This window comes from Euprymna scolopes, chromosome 13 (genome assembly GCF_053919585.1).
Source record: "Euprymna scolopes isolate OS-2025 chromosome 13, ASM5391958v1, whole genome shotgun sequence".
Lineage (NCBI taxonomy): Eukaryota > Metazoa > Mollusca > Cephalopoda > Sepiida > Sepiolidae > Euprymna > Euprymna scolopes.
The window spans coordinates 62,539,239-62,554,238 of NC_136494.1; positions in this window are offsets into that span (position 1 = coordinate 62,539,239).

Sequence of the window (15,000 nt, forward strand, 5' to 3'; positions counted from 1 at the left end):
ACTCTGAATTTCATTGATCGGAGAAACTTAAGAATCAAAGTCTACGTAAAATCATTCATTAACTGTTGTATCCCTAAATTATATTGTCACGAATATATATATATATATATATATATATATATATATATATATATATATATATATATATATTTATATATATATATGCATATATATATGCATATATATATATAATATTATCTGCCCTTTTTATGATAATAGGGTACGAGTTCCTTGCATTGCTGATAGCTAATAGCCTTAAGTGTCCTCCTATCACGAAGAAAATTAAGAAGAGACCTATTAAAGTGATACATTTGAAAAAAAAAGGCTTTATAGAAAAAATTGACTATGCGTCTTTCATTTTCGGAGAAAAGTAAAACATTATTATATTATTTAAAAAAAAATGTTTTTATTTAAACGGGAAAAGTTTTTGAAAAGTTATATTCATATATATACGACAAGGAAAAGAAAACATTGAATAACACAAGAAGTCATATGTAGATATTTTGTTCGTAATGTAGCCGTTTTGATTTAACCTTACAATTTAAAAACCATAAAAAATTCGAAATCTAAAAATTTAGGTTTTCATTTTATAACATAATAAAATGTATAGGAAGAATTTTCGTGCATTTACTACGTAAAATCTCTCTATCTTCCTTGCTTTATCGGTATAAATATCTACACACATGCACACACAATCAAAGGCAAACACAATCAAACATACACAAGCACCCCCGCACACATACACACATATCTGTGTCGTATATATACTCGAGAGTTAAAACAATGAAAAAATGTTCTCTTGTCATAGCTCTAGTGATAACATAAGCGTTACATTTTATTAAACTACAATTGTTTCAGGAAGATTTTTACTTCCAGCTTTGATATAACGTAACATCGTTTTGTAAATGGTTTAGTAAGAAATGCAAACTAACAAAAATGCATATTAGTTTATTTTTTATTTCGGACTCTTATTTTCATCTTTATTAGTTGTTGTTTATTTTATCTTTTATTGGTTTGTTTATTCACAACGTTTCAGCCAACTATTCCTCTGGCCTTCATCAGGTGGTACCCGCGACGGATAGGAACTTCGAATCTCCTAACTGCATTCTCAGCCATCACTGCCATCCGTAGTTGTTGTCGTCTCACCACATTTTGGCCAAGTAACCCTCTGGCACGGTTTGGGTGGGATTGAAACCGCTATCTTCAGACAATGTTCATCTGGAACTGTAGAGATTCAACGTCTCTATCAACTGCGCCACGGGCCCCGAAGGGCGATCAAGGTTAGATTCTCTGATCTTATAAATCCACGTTCATTTATTATCTGATCTTCCATAGTCGGGTCCGTACCGATTGGTATATATATTATTCCTTAATTGGAATTTGTTTTCTGAGATGAGCATTATATATATTAGTTTATTTTTATAATAAACTAATATATATAATGCTCATCTCAAAAAACGAATTCCAATTAACGAATAATATATATAACGAAAATTCAATGATAACATTTTTTTTTAAATTAAAATAAATTACTTTAAACTATTTGTTTTGTTTCTTCACTTATATGGAAATATTTTTGCTGATTATTTTGATTTCCCCAGATAATGAGTATGTAATGGAAACATAATATAGCATTTTTTTTCATGGGAAACGAATGAGATCGATTGCCTCGACAATTTACTTTCACATGTATTTGCATTGGAAGCATATAAGTTTAGATAATAAGAATGAATTCAAGATAGTATAGCATGGCACTTGGAACATTTCATCGGGAATAAAATGTGGTACATATTTATAGAAATAATAGATCAATACAATAAGTAATAATATATTGTGAAAATCAGATAACCAAACAAAAGATGATGGTGTTATTTAAATGCACCTTTTGCTAATAAGACTTGCGAATAACATCAGAAAGCTTACACAAGGTGGAATAAAAGGATCATGGCTTATTATTATTGCCCATAATATACGATCCACTTAGGTCTAACATTTCTGCTCGAACACACACACACACACACACACACACATATATATATATATATATATATATATATATATATATATATATACATACATATATATATATACATATATATATTAAAGTAAAAGATGGGCACACGCTTTTTAAATACACTTTTTTAAAGTAAAATTTAATTGAGAAATTTTTGAAAACTTTGAAGTGTCGAATATAATGATAAAATCATTTTTGTTTATTGCTTTTGTTTTTGTAAGTCCTATATTTCGCTAATACATAGTCTCATCAGGTTCGAAAGTCCAGTTCGTGAATTTCTTTTTCTTTTTCTTCATTTTGGTGTTATGGCGAAGAGACGAGAATTTATGTGTTGGTCCGGTGGTTTCAAGTGTGTAGTGCTCCAGTTTCAAGCGGGATTTAAACCACCAAACCAACACGTAAACCAGTACAAAACATAAAAAGGCAAAGAGAATGCGACGGATCAAAGAGACAGAGAGGGCACCAAGAAAGTTATATACAAGAAAATAAACTTGCGAGATGGTGAGGAGGCCACAGAAAGATAAGAAAGAAAAATGCGTCATCGATGAGGGGGTTGTTTATGAAGAGAAGATATGAGATATATAAAATTGATAAAAAAGATCTGTGTACCTGAAGCAAAACGGAACTCCCTTTAGGAGAGTTAGTATCCAAAACATACGCCCATATTTCCTGCCATCTTTTTCACTTTCTTCATCCTAGTTTTTTCATTCCTTACTCTTGTTCACTTACGTTCTTTATTAATTCTTTTTCTCTTTCACTGTCTCCTATTTTTCTCCCTCATTTCCACCACTCCCTCCTCTTTCTCTTTTTTTCTCTCTCTTGTTTCCATTTTGCATCCTAAATACTTATTGTACTTATGTCACTTTTGTTTTTAATTATCTATTCCAATATTCTCATTGCGTTTTCTCTTTATTAGCTGCGACTGCTAATAAACAAGATGAGAAAGTCTGAAGCTAGAGCGACACACGACAATTAGAATATAAGCGATAGTTAATACACATTGAAATAGGCAAAAATAGTAAAGAGTAACTTCGTAAAAGATGGATGACTTGGTGAAATAATCGCATATTAAACATTAATTACAACAATAAAAGTTTTTTTAAAACCAAACTGGAGGGCGAACTATGGGATAGCTTAGTGTGTCTTTGATTAGATTTATACATCTGTTTAATCAATGTCCAAGAAAAAATATGAATTAGTAAACATAACTTTAAAAAAATAAAACATCTTCAGAAATTACCGATTCAATCTGACGAAAAATTTGTATGGGTATTTGTTATGATAAGGTGCAAAGAACTAACTATTATGGTTTCTAACCGATGTGAACATCGGGAAAAATAAGGATTAAATGGTATTAGTATTTCCACATTTTTTTTCAGAAACTATTGTGTCGATTTAAATGAAATATTCTACGGACATTTGTGATGATTAAATGCGAAGAATTAAGTATTATATTTTTCATTTAATGCAAAGTTGGGATTGAGGGAAATTTAAAAAATAGTATGTAATGCAAAAATGAGCACAAATTGAACCATGTTGAACAATCTTTTTTTCATAAAGTACTTATTTTAATTCAACTGGCTATAACTCTTTTCCATTATAGCGGGCTTAAAAGTCTAGCTTTATTTATATTTATCTTTGTTTTGTTTAATTTTGCTCTAACTCATATCGACACAACTTCCAGTATGTTATTTGTTAAATTGCATTTTTTTAAAAATGACCGATGATGTCCGTCTAATGGATTCTTTAAATTATAAAGATGAACTAAAATTGTTGGTACAGGCTGGAAATGAGTTTTTAGAAATATTGAAATGTTTTCCATGACAGGCAAGAATTAATAAACATGTTTGCCTGTTGAGTGAAAAAGAAATGAAACATTGACATCTTTTTTTACACAAGGAAATATCAGTTCTTTATGAAAGTTTCTCCTGCCAAAAAATTGCGTGCAGGAAAATTGACAATAAACACACAAACACAAACACGCTCGCACACACACAAACACACTAATTCTTCATAAATTACACATCTATAGACACGCACACACATATATATGTTAGTATATAATGAGTTAAAGTTGTTATAAAATATTAATTTTGTATAATTTATGCATGGTGATGATAAATCTGTAAGGCAGAATCACGTTGACACAGCTTCTCTTAAGATCATCGAAGTTAAGCAAAGTTGAGCCCCGCCAGTACCTGATGGGTGACCATTTGAGAAGGCTAGATGCACTATGTACATTTTGGGAAGGTTGTGCGTGTGGCCAGCACTATATATAAGACCCACTTATTATTAAGTTTTAATTGAAATTATATGAATTTTTAAAAATAAATGTCTAATAAATATTGCTGAGATATTGCAAGAGAAGCACACATATTCCCTTACATGAATAAAAAATGAGTTATAATACGTGAATTTATTTGTTGCTATAATATTTAAAATTCCACTTTTAATATTTTTATTTTATAAGAATTTCCCCGAAAAAGTAACTAAATAATAAAATAAGCACTACGCACAAGCGCATTAATATATATTAGATGTTTTTAATTTTTTTCTTGGCAATATTTACAGCTTGGAAACGCTGTTATTTATTTTAATAGTAGCTACCTTAGTGTTTTGAAAGTCACGTCCTCTACAGAAAAAAAATCATGACTAAGAACTGTGTACGTTAAATAGATGAACGTCCTTGAAGGCGATCGAAAAATACTATTGCGAATTCCTAAGGACCCCTATCCAGTCATGGCTGCCGGAATAAGAGCATGCTACCACCATGAAGTAAATAAAGGGTTACGTTGGAAATTCCGTGCAAATTCTCGAGTTTGACAGAAACATTCCCGAGTTTGACAAAATGAATTTGAAGAAAGTCGGAGAGTAATCCACCGAAACGTTGTAAAAATCACATTCGGGAACTGTAGTCCGATGAATCTAAATAATACAAAGAACCAATCCTCATTGCCAAAAGTTAGAAACTAAAAAAACTACTGATGGCGATCATGCTATCAAAAGCGCCTGATGAAAAATGGCCGGTTCAAGATGAATTGATTTATCATATATACTGTACCGACATATATATTATTAATAAGGCTAGGAAAACAGCATATTCTTTTCATAGTTTTGACTCACGAGTGTGTATCCGTTGATATCTTATATGATTTTATATAGATTGATGTGTTTTTCAGTTGAAAAACTGTGTCTGTGTCAGATATATATTCGAGAGTAAAAACAATGAAAAGAATATGCTGTTGTCAGACCTAATTATTAAATAGGTTGTAATAATGTGGATAAATTCTTTATAATGGGCGTATCAGGATATATGAAGCTCAAGATTTAAGGAGGGGGCTTAATTTGGGACGAATTTTGTATGTATATTATATAGATGTTTTTTGTAATCACCAGGAATGGACTTATTGCTTTCTGAAATAAAAATTTGTAAGTATATATATATATATATATATATATATATATATATATATATATATATGTGTGTGTATATATATGTATATATATATGTATATATATAGGTATATATATATGTATATATATGTATATATATGTATATGTATATATATGTATTTATATATGTATATATATGTATGTATATCTATATGTATTTATACATGTATATATATGTATATATATGTATATATGTGTGTATGTATATGTATATATGTATATATATGTATATATATGTATATATATGCATATATATATGTATGTATGTATATTTACATCTACATACAATATTGCAAAGCCATATAATACTTTTGCATTAATTTTATGTACGTATATAAACGGTGCTTAATACGTAAGTAGAGCTAGATAGTAAGTTGGGGAACTATATCAATGAAAATAAACGAAACAGAGGCTTCCTTGTTTCACCCTTATAGGTAATAGCCTTCGGAGCTAAAATGCGGAAAGCTCTGGCTAGCTAAATTACAATAAACATATCAACATACTCTCTCTCGCTCTCTCTCTGTCTCTCTCTCTGTCTCTCTCTCTATCTCTCTCTCTATATATATATATATATGTGTGTGTGTGTGTGTGTGTGTGTGTGTGTGTGTGTGTGTGTGTAATATTTTAATTCATACAAACACTATTAACTACATGAATGCATACCTGTTGTCTTTGGTGATACAAATAAACAAATGATTAAACGCTCTATTTATTTATTGAACACTCTTTAATAAATACAATAGTATCAGTGAGTTTACAGCTAATAAATTATACAATTGTTTATCTATCTGCATATATATATATATATATATACATAAGAATATTTCGAATGCAAAATTCGCTAAAAGTTAATATTAAAAAAACTTAGCAAATGGTAGAAATGTATTGCATTTAAACAGCCTTCTATATCACCAAATTATGTTTTATAGTTGTGTATAGTTTTTCTTTTATTAAAATATTCTGAGACAAGGAAATGGTGTTGTTTTGTCATAACATGCCTGGTTTTCAAGATTACGTTAAAGTGCGTACTAAGTACATCTTCAAGTTCGGATAAGTATATGACTGGTTAGAACGTGCACACTTCTACGGTTATTCATCCACTGAAGTAAAGCATCTTCCCGTTCTTAGAAGATATCCTTTTGCAGAGCTGTGATGTTTCATCTGTAGAAGCAATTTATCGATTGTGGAGAAAAAAATGTACATCTCTAGGTATAGAATAGGAGTTTAGTTAATGTTTTATTTTTCTGTGTCTGCCTCGGTCTGTTTATGCGAAAGCATATTAACAGCTTAAATTCACTTAGCAACGAAAGTCATTTATTACGGATGGGTTGTACTCACACACATACACTTACATGCACACATATGTGGTAAAGTTGAGGCAACAAACCCTTGTTTTTCTCATATTTGTTTCAGTTTCCTTTAGTAATATATATAATTCTGTCATTATATTGTTTGGACATGACACTATTCGCATAAACATTTATACATACATACTTACATACATACATACATATATATATATATATATATATATATATATATATATATATATATAACTACTTCATTTACTTATATAAAATTAATATACGAAAGTATATATTTATGCGTAAACTTTAAGTATTTACTTCAAAAGTGTTCAATACGTAGGTACAGCTAGTTAGTAGTTTATTAAATATATATGGCGATTAAGCTACACTGAATATTCAGCGTTTCATCACTGTAGGATCCGTCAGGCTTATGCGCGAATTCTGTGGTTGTTTCTCGTTTTTATATGGCCCTCTTTTGTTAAGGATTTTAGTTAGCCAATCAGCTTTCTAGTATCCACCGCGCCCCTTCCTATCAGCCAATGGGCATGCATTTTATCGAACAAAGGATCTGTTTTAGAACTAGGTTAGTGGTTTAAGGCAGACATTTTACTTTTTTTATGTATAAATATACATATGTGTACATACATATGTGCATATATATACATATATATGCATACATACATATATATATATGTGATCGTTTATGTATATTCATGTTTATTTAATTTATTTATTTGTTTTTTCTATTGTTTTTGTTAGTTTTAAAGCTATTTTGTATCGCTATCCTAGAGTAAGTTTTATTTTGTGAACACAGTTATTTGCTACTTCTCTTCTACGAATATTCAGTGTAGCTTAATCGCCATATATATTTTATAAATTACTATATATATATATATATATATATATATATATATATATATATATATATATGAAACATAATATGTTCTTAATTTAACGCGATAATACTAAGAAAAATCAAACAAATATAAAATCTATAATTAAGTGCTTAATTTCTATTATTTTGGACAATGTTTGCTTAAATCCAAAATTACTGCCTTAATGCAAACTAAACACACACAGAAGCACACAGACACTCCATATACTCACACACACACACACTTATATATATATATATATATATATATATATATATATATATATATATATATATATTAGTGATGGGATGATTCCAATATTTTTCCCGATTCCGATACAATTACCGATACCATACTAAACTCCCGATTCTGATACAATTACTGATTCCTATTCTTTATAAATCTCTAAATATTTAACAATAAAAGTGTTACTTTGTCCCGATTACTGCAAATACACATATTAAATAACCCTATATTTTCTCAAACGTAAAAAACACTTGTGAGGGGGTGGTCTATATATTTTAGTCTTACTGAAAGTTTAAATCAATAAATATTTATTATTTTATTATTACTACTAGCAGTGGAAGGTGTTTCTTAAACAAAATCAAATAATTAAAGATTATTTAAGGAATCGGTTTGGGCATCAAAAAATAGGCTCACATTATTCCTATTCCGATACCGATTCCGATACCCAAAATGCTCCGATTTTTCCAAATCCCTAATCTGATTAATCGTCACAACACTAATATGTATATATATATATATATATATATATATATATATATATATATATATATATATATATGTGTGTGTGTGTGTGTGTGTGTGTGTGTGTGTGTGTGTGTGTGGGTGTGTGTGTGTGAGTATTAAAGTATAGGATATATTATATATCTGCTTAATGATTACATTCCAATAATTACGTAATAGATCAAGTAATAATTCACTCCTAAACTAATTAACCGATCATTATGAATTTTATGTATGTGTTATGCATGTGTATAGGTTTATATATTTCTATGTATTGAATTCACTTCTAAACTAATAAACTGATCATTATGAATTTTTATTATGTGTGTATGATTATATATTTATATGTATTGAATTCACTCCTAAACTAATTAACCGATAATTATTAATTATAATTATGTATATATGATTATATATTTCTATTATGGATTTACTCTTAAACTAATTAACTGATCATTATTAATTTTAATTAGGTGTATATGTGTATATAGTTCTATGTATTGGGTTCACTCCTAAACTAATAAATCGATAATTATTTATTATATATTTCTATTATGGATTCACTCCTAAACTAATTAACCGCCCATGATTTACTTTAAGAATGTGTATATGTTTATATATTTGTATGTTTTGGATTCCCTCCAAAGCTAATTAACGATTTTCATGAATTTTAATTATGTGTATATGATTATATATCTGCACGTATTGGATTCACTCCTTAACTAAATGATCATTATTAATTTTAAGATGTGTATACATTTATATATTTGTATGTATTGAATTTACTCATAAACTAAGTAACCGATCATTGTGAATTTTAATTTCGCGTATATGATTATATATTTGTATATATTGGATTCACTCCTAAACTAATTAACCGATCATTATGAATTTTAATAATAGTGTGACTTACATATGAAAAATAATGTGCTTCTTCACAATAGCACCAGATAAAAAAAAAATTATTTCCCCTGAGGAACAGAAAATTTAATAAAAGTATCGATTCTTTCATTTTTTTCATTAGGAAAAAGGTACTTGTACAGTATCCTACCCAAGAAATGAGGTACACTATCCTACATAAGATATAAGGTATAGTATCCTACCCCCAAAAATAAGGTACTTGTACAGTATAGTGTCAATATGAGAAAAAGGAAAATCATGTAATATATTCGCGTAGTATGACATTATAGGAGAATAAAGGTGCTTCTCTTCTATAGAACTCTGATATAAAAACAAACAAAGTCTCACCTCTGACATACGGAAAAGTTAGCACAACAGAAAATTATGTATAATTATCGAGCAGTTTCATCTACATCTTAGAAATGACGTACTTGTACATTATCCTGCCCAAGAAATAAGGTATTTGTGCAGTATTATACTCATATGAAAAAAAACCATAGAAAATCCTACCTGTTACACGCATAAAATAATTAACACCGAAAATCAAATTATATATTCGGGTAGTTTGACTTTTAAATGAGAAATAAGGTGCTTCTTCATATTGCATCGAGATGAAAAAGCAAACACATTTTTACTCTAGACACACAGAATATTCAGCACAACAGACATTTTCTTACAAGTATCGAGTTCTTTCAATTTAAAATTAGAAAAAGGTACTTGTGCAGTATCCTGTCCAGAATATAAGTTACTTGTACAGCATAGTACCCGTATGAAAAATAAACAACATCTTACCTGTGACGTGCATAAGTTATCAAAACCGAAACTCATGTAATATATTCGAGTAATGTGACATTTATATTAGAAATAGGGTGCAACTTCACTATAGCACTCTGATGTAAAAACACACTCTTACCTGTGGCATACAGAAAAGGTAGCATAACAGAAACTTATGTAAATTATTTAAATGTGTCGTACGTTTGTTTCCCTAGGCAAGGAAAAATTGTCCATATACGTACTGTAAATTTCCTGTCCTAGGGAGCGTACACTTATCTCATATATATAATACCCGTCCTAGGGTAGGTAAAATATTATTCTGCTCAAGATGGCAAATGATACATAGACATCAAAAATTCCTCTATCCTAAGAATAACAGGTATGCTCAAATTTTGTTCTTATTGCCATATACGATCCCCTAAAGCCAGTAAAAAGTGCATTTACAAAATAAAAAAACGCATATTACGCACGCGTTTGGCTATTTATTTTTCTGTCGTTCGAGCACTCGCTGCTATTTTTATTGAAACAAAAGTTGTTTTGATTTATTTTTATTTATTTATTTATTTATTTATTGCGTGGGTTCTTTTTGATGCACAAACAACAAAAAGTGCTCAATAGCCAGAGAATAGTTTCTTCTCTTTGCATCATTTCTGCCGAAATAGGGTATCACGTACTTCTTTTTATGGACGATTACATTTACCTGTTTTATCCGTTCTTTTATTTTTGGAATTTTTGCCAAAAATTAAAATGATTAATATCTTAAGAATTATTCAAACGGAACTTCATGTCAATTCGGGCAATGCCGAGTACCCATGTGAGTATATGTATAAATCACATTTTTAGGGAGATGAAAGTCATGCATAGACGTACATTTCTTACTAACTAGCAGTCATCAATATTGATAAAACCAACAAATATATTAGTTGTCGTCTCACAACTATTCTAGAAAATGGTGCCACAAGCTATGTACGGGTTTTAATTCTTGTTTAGGCATTAATTTGGTTATTAGTGAACCAGGCAGGAAAATCCACAGAGAATTTTACCTACGTATCTATCTATCGATATATATATATATATATATATATATATATATATATATATATATATATATATAAAGTGATTCGCAAAAGTATTTTATACATCTTATTTCCGGTTATAATTTAGTTTTTTTCCTCAATTTGCCTGATATTTGTTAAGTAATATCTCGGAAAGTTGTTTTAGTTAAGTATAAAATTAAAATCCCTGGTTGATTCAATTTTTATCAAACCCGAAATTTACCTTATGTAATAGTAGTGTGTACAAGACGTTTCTTTTAAAAACTCCCAGTCGAAATTTTGTATTTTAACATAAGTTATATAGTGAGATATTCGATAGTATTCAAATGTTATCTCTGAGCAATCAGTGACACGCATAATAGTTTACAAAATAGTGCTACAAATCTTCTAATTCTTTGATGTTCATTCTGCAATTCAAGGATTAAAAATGTCAAAAACCGAATAATTATCCGGATTATACGAGATAGAATTAGAATAAGGGCACGGAAAATTAGCAAGGATCTAGCACTAAGTAGAGTAAGTATAATATTAAATATCATCAGGAAGTAAGAGAAATATGACGAGAGCACACCAAACTTTCTAAGAAACTGGAATACTTAAAAAAAATAATGAAAGTACTACAAGGTGGACTAGGAGAAATGTAAAAACACTCTTTCATTACTCGATCTAGAATATGAACTAATCTGGAAGGCACTGACGTTAATGAAAGTAAGAATATCATATTCATAACTTCATATCTTACATGGTGTTATTCAGGACCGCCAAGCAAAATGTATTTACTGAAACGCAAACATGTTTATTTAGTGATGATTTCATTATGATATGGGAATAAGTTTTATCAAAGAAGTTGGCAGTTATCTATGGAAGAATGAATGATAAAATGTTCAGAGAGATTATAGGGAAGAGACTTTCAGCAATCTGCAATTTATTTAGGAAAGATCAGAATTGTGTGCTTCAACACAACAAGAATATCAAACATATCTCCAAACTTAAAAAGGAATGGTTTGAAAATAATGGTATTTGTACTTTCATTTGACCAATTCAGAATTTGTAAAATACTCTGAATATTAAAGTACATAAGCAGAATTATCAAAATATCAAGCAACTAGAGGAATTTTTCAAAGAGGGACGGGTGAAAGTAGCGTTGTTTCAATGTGAAATCATTGTGGTCAACTGAAGAAAGTGACTGAAAGCAGTTAAACAAAACTGAACCTGCGCAACAAAATATAACATTTATGTATCCAACACTTTTACATAAAATAATTTTGGACTCAACCATGGATTTAAAAATTTCGTTACACATACAACATAAAAGAGCTTAAGGAGATATTACCAAATATAAGTCAAAATGACGAACATAAACTACAGTTATACTAGAAAATAACATGCATCTGCTACATACGCGTGTCACTTTATACACCTATAAAGTTGCGTTTTAGCCAATTTTCTCTTTGTAAAAATTATTAAAACGAATTCTTAATATACTTGATCGTCGATATGCGAAAACTTTATGAATATTAACTAATTGTCATATTATTTGAGAAATAGGAAGTTAATTAATTAATTAATTATTTAATTTGGTGTCGTATTGGATGATTGGTTTCATTAAAAAGTTACACTCAATTTTAGTTCTGCATATTGTAACCTAGCATATCTATTTATCAATAGCTCATATATATATATATATATATATATATATATATATATATATATATATATATATATATATATATATATATATATATATATGAAAATGATCTTGTCTGCGTGTGCGTAAACCAATCTCTACCAAGCTCCCATCCTAACTTTTTCTATACTAACTTAAAACTAGGTGTATAGGGCATTTGGACGTGTAGAATAATTTCGAGTATTTGTTTAGCCACTAAAATATATGTTAATAGTTAAAACGTGAAAGAAATTGAGCTTGACAGGATTAAGTCAACTAAACCTGTTAATTTTGAGCATGCTTAAATATACATGATTGGCTTAAAGTAACTTATTTTTATCGTTTGCTTATAAATCTGTAAATAGCCCAAACGTTAACGAGTAAAGTTGGAGTGCTTAATGTTTTCGTTCCGACTCTATCTAGTAGCATCCAAGTTATATTCTTCACATTTGATATTATTGCCATTGGAAACAATATAATAATCAATAGAGCGCATGTAATAATAAATACGTAATCTGCATGAATTAAAATATCATATTTAAACGTATTTTCCGACCGGGAAATGCACACCCACACACACACACACACACACATATATATATATATATATATATATATATATAAATATGTATATTCATTTATATGTATATATATTATCAACAGTTTAAGTGCAAAACGCGATAATTTTAATGTGTTTAAATTGGCGCATTAAACACTAACCAAACGGATGTACTAAATGTGCACTTAATTGCAAACAAAACAGAAATAATACTTATATTATATGATGTAAAACATGTTTTACGATTTAGTAGCGGGTTTAGCGTTTATCATGTTTTGTATTGATGCTTTCGCAATTTTTAAAATAACGTTTATCGCGTTTTGCTTTAAAACTCTTATATATATATATATATATATATATATATATATATATATATATATATATATATATATATTAGTAGGCCGACTAATGTTGCCAGGTCGTAAAATATGCTTAAATATGATATTGTAATTCCTGCATGATTCGCATTTATTATTATACACCAATTATCTTTAATTATCGTACGCATTAATAATCTTTAATTAGCGTTAGTAATAATTTCAAAAACAAAAGGACTTAAATTCTATTTGCTGGAATCGAAATGAAAACTTTCAGCGATTCAGTCTTGGTGAACATGCTGCGTCTCAGCTTTCGGCATTATTGTCTGCACTATAACCAAATGGATTAAATAGGCCTTTAATGAAGCTAGTTTAAGCATAAAATGTATATGTACGCATGCTAAGAAGTTGATCGATTTACTCCACGAAAAAGCATACAATTTTGTTCAATTGGACCTCTTTATCCGCTAATTCTATAGGCTAAAACTCAAATCGAAAGTGGTCCCGTGATTCAAATACCCTATATATAAAGTTTTAAGTCTACAGAATTAATATGCAGAGATAACCTAGTTAGAGGAGTTTCCCACACATAGGTAAGGTCCAATTTATATAGGTCTGTGTTCTACAATATTTTTATTCTCAATTCTACAAAATTAACACAATATTGGAAATAGGAATAAATATAATTAAGCGTAATTGTTGAATAAAAAAAAAAACGATAAAAATGAATAACCAACTAATGGACGCTCGTTTTTCATGACATATGCAAATTGATTTACCCTTATAAAGTCGCCCGCATATCCATGACTGAATATATTTTTAAAAAATTATTTTATAATTTTAAAACTGAAAAAATGTAGGTTTTAATATAAACTTTAGAGCGAGAAAAACTCATACACACACACACATATATATTTTATAAATTACTATATATATATATATATATATATATATATATATATATATATATATATATATATATATATATATATATATATATATATATACCAGTAGCATTTAGCCTAGGCAAACTGAACCTGATCCTCCCAGAGGCGGAGTTTTCTTGTTTCTTATAATATTAATTTTACGAACGGTCTCCAGTTGCATGCATAACAACGTGAAGGGAAATAACAACGTTAGGAATGTGTAGTTCTTGCAGAGAGGTCATGCCTTACTCTTACATACAACGCCTCTTATTCCAAAATGGTCATCCATTCAATACTGTCCAATCTCACTGTTGCCTAACTTTAGTGATCTTACAAGAATCTTTGTGCCAACTTGATTCTCCGTATATATATATATATATTATTTTATATTTTTATTGAATCAATAT